This window comes from Martes martes (assembly GCF_963455335.1).
Source record: "Martes martes genome assembly, chromosome: 5".
NCBI lineage: Eukaryota > Metazoa > Chordata > Mammalia > Carnivora > Mustelidae > Martes > Martes martes.
This window is the reverse complement of record NC_137892.1, coordinates 40,447,751-40,454,838: the sequence shown is the minus strand read 5'-3', so window position 1 is coordinate 40,454,838 and position 7,088 is coordinate 40,447,751. Positions and strand designations below refer to the sequence as shown.

General features: G+C 38.2%; 1 pseudogene across 1 annotated transcript; it reads right to left on the bottom strand.

The window, feature by feature from the left end:
• Positions 1–1,140: 1,140 nt before the first annotated feature.
• Positions 1,141–3,391, bottom strand: LOC308343281 (protein max-like; annotated as a pseudogene). Its single transcript has 2 exons — positions 2,938–3,391; positions 1,141–1,304 (listed from the first exon to the last, which is right to left on the bottom strand). The product of its transcript is annotated as a protein max-like (transcript).
• Between the last annotated feature and the right edge of the window lie 3,697 nt (positions 3,392–7,088).

Sequence of the window (7,088 nt, the reverse complement as noted above, 5' to 3'; positions counted from 1 at the left end):
CACATGTATCTTAAACTTTCTGGTGTGTTATGTAAAACAATACCAGCACCTTCTGCTTGAAGTAGGTAAAAATGACAAGATGAAAAGCTGACTATGAAAAAAAAAAGAACCCTGACTCATTTGCAAAACAACAAAATGTTTTCAGTTCCCTCAAAGAAAAACATTTGGAAACAAAGCATAACTTTCAACTGTTTTTACACGGGATAATTTCCTTTCAGATCTGTGGCTAGGGCTCATGATAAAATTAACACTTTTGGTAATTAATTGACTACCTACTTGATTGACTATTCTACTTGATTGAAAAAATGTCTAGATAGAACTATTCTTTCGTTAAGGGATTGAGGACTTGAGTTAAATAGTCAGAAATAATTTATGACTTTTAAAGGATTAAAATATAAAAGTTAAAAGATCACCTAACTATGATTAACAATGTAAAGAGGCTGTTTCTGTCTTTAGTACATTGATGTAAATATTCAAGCCAATACTATTCACCTGATCAGGAAACTGTCTCAGAGGTTCAGGATAAACAGGTATATTTTAATTTATGGAAGTTAAGAAACCCAATAGCCATTCTCTTGATAGTAATCAGGGAGGCTACTCCACATTTATCTCTGTTTACCTTCACCAGGTTATAACCTTGAATTTTCTAGACTTTCCTAGAATATGGTCTTTTTATAGACAAGGAATGTCAATAATACTATAATATCCAATATCTTTGAAAGTTTATTTTTAATGCTCCATGCAATTACATTTCAAGGGAGGAATCTCAGGAGCATCTGTAGAAGGAAACCATGAAACTTATGGTGTGGCTTAACATTTATTGAAACCTCATTTGCAGCACAACGTGACAGATATCCATTTCTCCTTCATCCTCACTGCTAAATCCAACTTAAAACCCTGGAAATAGTCAAAGGGACAACAAAAGGAGCTCTCTTGAAGTTGTTAGGAAGACAACACACTGGTTTAAGACCCTAGGATGAGAGGAACAGAGTACCAAGGTGTTTTACAACCTCTTATCAAAAAACAAATCAAAACAAAACAAAAAATTAACCAAGACCAAGCATTTCCCAACACCCAAACCAGGAAAGGAAGGCATTCCTAGTAGGCCGGTTCCTCTCCTGGACTGAGTGGGAGCTGTGTCTAACGCACCTGATTAGACCTGGTAGAACCAGCAAGACTGATTGGTCTGTAGTTCCACAACGATGACTCTCTTTTCCTTACTGGCCCTGGACCTGAGACTTCTTTACCTAGTCTAGAGACATCAGGGAGGCTGATGGGGAAGGGGTCGTGTGGGGTGGGCAAACCTGTACGAAGATCACATCACAACACAACACAACACAACACAACACAACACAAGTAGACTGGGGGCCAGTTTTCATTTCCAAAAGACAGGAGTGGTCCTACCATAGTAAGCATCCAGTCAGGGAAGTTTCTTCATCCATGAAAAACAGAGACTACCATCTTCCCCCAAGATACACCAAGTGGGTGCAACTGGGGAAACCCTTTCTCCATCCTTACCACCAGCAGTGAATAGGAAGAAGATCAGAAGTTCCACATAAACCTAGTGGACCAAAATAACAGTGTGGAATATCTGAAAGCTGAACTGTCATTAGAACTCAGACCCACAAAAATAGGCCAGGCCATGTATGCTAAACCTAAGCATCTCACCCTGAACACTGTCCGTCCAATCCAACAAGGATTCCATTTAGCCATTCCCAAGATTTAGAAAAACCTGTGGATGATATAGATCAAAGAATTAGGTGGAGATCAATGGAAAACTGGCCAATGAAAAGATTCATGTTCTATCCATGGAAAAATGAAAAAAATACTGAAGAGCGATATACTAAGAATCCAAGCTATCTGTCCACCTCTAAATAAAAGCAAATGCCACTTCAAAGTTGAGGTCAGTCATGCAATCAGGTTCGCGTGGCAAGGAAACAACTTTTGAAAAGGAGGGGCTTTCTAATGTTGGATCTTATCAGAGGATCCAATGCCTAGTGACAACTATTTTTTTTTTTTTTTAAGATTTGATCACTGCTTTATGAATCTGTGGCTTTGCAATACCAACGTCATCAGGAAAAGGGACAGTTCACTCAGATTCAGTAGCAGGAAATAAATATCAAAGCATCATTTCTGGCGTCAATACAGAACCTCTACCTGACCAGATCCTTCCTTCTTATCCTACCCACTAACACTCCACCACCACCACCCCCCCGGCAGCTACCACTTTACTGCTGCCTGCTGTCCCCCCGCACGTACCACATGTGTCATGCAGCCCTCCCTAAGCCTGGCTTAGGGAAGCACAAGTGAAACAAGCCAAAGTCTCTGTGCTGCAAATCTGTCCCCACTCGCTTTTACACCAAATACTTCTTCAAGGATCTGGTCCTTCAATAGGATTGATAAATAGCTTTTTAGGGGGAAAAATAATTAAAAGAAGGGGGAGTAATCCTGATTACTTGAAACTAGTCATCTCCTTAAAGCAGAGCAGACCACAGATTTACAGTCTATCAAATGGAAGTGAAGTGGCCTGGGAGGAGAGGCGGAAGGGGCAGGAGTCCTCCAAGCCTCTGCCCAGCAGGGCTAGAGTAGCAGGTAGGTGGTCACGACACTGTGCTCAGAGGTCTAGCCAGTTGTCCGTACTCCACAGAAGAAGCTGCCAATTTGGGGTGTTTGAGTTTAAAAATTCCTGGCAGTATCAGGGAATCCCTGAAGGCAAACGTTTAAAAAAAGAAAAAAAGGGTGGAAATGGGGAAGGAAAATGAGAGCCATTAGCCAGGAGCTTTGATATAAAAATAAAATTAAAAATAAAAAGAGAGAGGGGAAAAAAAGAGTCCCTTATATGTTCCAGAGGTTTCTGAGTACGAACTGAAAGTAGGATGAGACGATGCAGGAGATGGACAGTTTGTATTGCTCGCATCCCCCATCTGGAGATTTTACTGTTTTGGGGCTCTTCAGGCTCTGACTCCAAACTGCAGTCTGAGCCTCCATTAAAGGCGGAAATAGCGCTGCCCTTGGTGCTGGTGTAGAGGCTATTGTCTGAGGAGGGGTGGTTGGTCCACAGTTGGACACTTGATCTTGCCGTTCCAGTGCATGGACTTGCTGCTCCAGGAGATCATTCTGCCGCTTGAGGTCATCGATATCTTGCTGGCGTGTGTAGTTTTTCCTTTGCATATACTGGATATACTCTGTGGGTTTGTCTAGGGTTTGGGCCCATGGTGCCTGCTATCCTTTGGAGTGATGGAACAGAGTCCCACAAACTGTGAAAGCTGTCTTTGATGTAGTTCCTACATTTTTGTTCCAGGGAGCTATGATGAGCCTGTTTGTCAGCTGCAGATTGAAACCTTGGTTGCTCTTCATAGCTCTCCACCTCCATGTCCTTGTTGTCACTCATTTCACATGGCCCAGGGAGCAGCCACTGCAGCCATGTCAGGGAAAGGGGGAGGGGGAGGGGAGGAGGAAATCAAGAACAACGGGGAACTAAGACTCCCCACCCCAACACACACACACTACTCATTCCCCACTAGCTCTCTCACTACACACACATAACATGGGTGAGAACCACCTCCTCACTCTAGTGACAAATTCGATAACATTAGAAAATTGCATTTATCATCATTATCCTGATGGTTAATGCATCACCCTTGGGAAACTTAATTTTCTTTAAATATCAATCTGGTCAACTTTCAGGAGACAAAAGAATAATCAGAAAACATTAACTTTAATTGTCATGATGAGCCCTCAGGGTGGGTTCAGTGTCGGTGCCAACCATAAACCAGTTTTCTTCTGAACTTCTGATGGTGAATAAGCACCACACCGGGTACAAGATGTGTGTTCTGTCAAATTGAGAAAAGACAAGATTGCAGTGAACATAGATAAAGACTGCTGTTGAAGAAAAACTGGGCAATTTTCCTTTTTCTTCTTAATACAAAAGATAGCTGAGAGTTCACATTTATACTTCAATCCTGCTGAAAAGAGAAGGAAATCAGTCTGAATGCATGTCTATTTAAGGCTGTATGTAATGTATGTACATTTTTTATTTATTTATTTTTAAATTTTATTTTTTCAGTGTTCCAAGATTCATTGTTTATGCACCACACCCAGTGCTCCATGCAATATGTGCCCTCATTAATACCCACCACCAGGCTCACTTATCCCTCCATCCACCCCCCCCAAAACCCTCAGTTTGTTTCTCCGAGTCCACAGTCTCTCATGATTCCTTTCCCCTTCCGATTTACCCCAATTTACTTTTCCTTTACTTCTCCTAATATCCTCCATGTTATTCCTTATGCTCCACAACTAAGTGAAACCATATGATAATTGACTCTCTCTGCTTGACTTATTTCACTCAGCATAATCTCCTCCAGTCCCATGCATGTTGATACAAAAGTTGGGTATTCATCCTTTCTGATGGCTGCATAATATTCCATTGTATATATGGACCATATCTTCTTTATCCATTTGTCTGTTGAAGGGGATCTTGGCTCTTTCCACAGTTTGGCGATTGTGGCCATTTTTAAAATAAAAACTAGATGCTTGACTAAATACTTTCTTATCTGGGTGTTTACCCAGAGGACCACCATCTCCATTCTCCCCAGAATGGAAGTTTCCTCCAGAATGTGTTCCACTCACTTTCTTGCTCCCTGTCCTTCCCTTTCTTCCTAGTTACTTCCCCAGTCTCTGAGTTGCTCTGACCAGGGTACAGCTCTTTGGGATTCTTGCAGAGAGAGGCTATCCTATACTTATAAAGGGGTAGGTCTCTATCAATCCCATTTTGTCATTTTCATACAAATGGTGCTATATTAAATTCCATTTTCTCCTCCTTATTTTGGTTTAATGAAATATCTTAGTTTGTCCTTTGATAATGATTAATAATATTGAGAGTGTTTTACAAATATGTGGAATGAGTTACCCTGTGACAACATGTAGAAGAGTATTCCTCGCTTCATTGTTTTGAAATATTAAAAAATCTCATCTATTATTATAGATAGAACTATATATCCTGCTCTATCTGGTGTTAGATTCAACAAAACTATTGATTTTTTTAAAAATAAAATAAGTTGGGAAACAGCTCCATGTAACTCCCCATCAACAAAATTTTCAATGTAGGTGTTTGCTGTGCTTTGTAACAATAGTATTTTCTTTGGTATCAGTTGCCTGCTAAAATCAGAGTTTTCAGTCATTGTGGCTATAATAGCCAAGTTGTCTTATCCCCCACCCCTGCAAAATGGTCACTGTCTTCCTTGCCAAAAGACTCAATGAGTTAGATGTGTTTTCTCATTCTTGGATACTTGTGTGGCCAGAAGCACCTCTGTAAAATAACACAGAACAGAGATTTTCATTCATCATTACCAAAGCATGCTTTGTATAGAAATAGCTAAGGTATATTCTGATTTGTAAGCATTATATCCTATAGAGTATATAGTTATTTTCATCCCTTTCTTGATAAAGACTGTATCTGAAGAAGTTAAATCTATATAGAGTACCAATAATCTCTTGTAGCCCCAAAATTAATATTTGCCACATGATGTTCAGGAAATTAATCTATTTCCAGGGCAAGAACATACTATTCAGTAGCATTTTCCACTATTTGGGCAATTTGAGATTGATGTCTAGAGAAATATTAGTCAATTGCTTATAGAAGGACTACCTGGAAAACCCAAAAGTCATACTTACACATGTTTATATTAAATGGTTTGTGTTTGTTTGTCAATAGAAAATTCAGAGTGCAATGGTCTTACTTAATGGGAAAATAAATTCCTGACAGTGATGTAAAAAAAAATATCATACATATGAAACATGGTATTTTTGTTTGTTTGTTTATTTGCTTATTTTGTTTCTGAATGCCCAGCTTCTGATAAATGGACAAAATTTACAAGATGTCAAACATTGTAAACAGGAATCAAACACTATCTCTTTTAGTATTATAAAACTCACTTTCCCTCTAAGTTTGCTAATTGAAACTAGTACTTACCTCTCTTTGGGTTAAAATTTGTTCAGCTCCCAAATTTTTATCATTCTTGGGTAAAACAGAGAGTCAACCCAGAAATTAAAATTTCTACATAGTGTGTTATTACTCAAAGCTCTGAACATATTTGAAATTGAGGCTACACATTTCCCCCCCTACAGAAAGACTGCAGATAGAGAAATGGAGTGTAGTTTGCTGTTTTTCTCATCTTGTTCTGCTCTTAAGAAGATTCCTTACTAGCTCTTTCTGAAATGTGTCACAGGAAACATACTCATTCTTTGGCCAAACCATAGAGGGAAAGCTGATCCAAATGCTCTGTGAAAGCAGCTAGCCAGCCTATGACAAACGGTATAGATTTTTCATGAGAAGTCAGTAATTCACTGTGTTCCCAAACTGCAGGGGACATATATGACATATATTATGTGCTCTGATTGGTTAAAACTTGAAGGGAAAAAACCCAGATTTTTTTAAATGATAAGTTGACTTTCAACACAATGATTTCAGCATATGAGTAAGTATAAAAATATCTACTCAGTGTTTTTGGGGATGCAGTCCAGAGCTATTTTCTTTTATGTTATCGTTCAATTATTATACTCCCTCTTCCTTTGTTGTCTATCATGATGAATAGTAAGTGAATACATATTTTTCTCCATCCTCTTCTTCATTAATTGACTTATAATATATGTAAAAGAGAATGAGTTCTCATGAATATTCTCATAACACCACTTAGAAAGATAAATTCCATACTTTCAAAATAGGTTTGAATTTTGAAAAGCTCAAGCATCCTGATTGCCAATTAAGTTACAGTAAACATCTATTAATTAGAAAACAAAAAAGACAATGTTGTAGCAAATTGAGATTCTATATCAAATGAAAGCTTACTCAAAACAGTTAAACTATCACAGAATAGAAATATTTCTAAATCCTATAAAAATGAGTATAACTTAGATACAAATACTGATGATAACTGTATCAAAAAGAAAATTATAGAGCAATTTTATTTATGGTTACTTATGTGAAAATTCTTAATGTAATAATATACAGAAACTGACAGCTTGTTAAAAATGTAGTTTTCACGAATAGGTGTTACTTTTTCTAAGAATGGAATGTTTCAATATTAGTA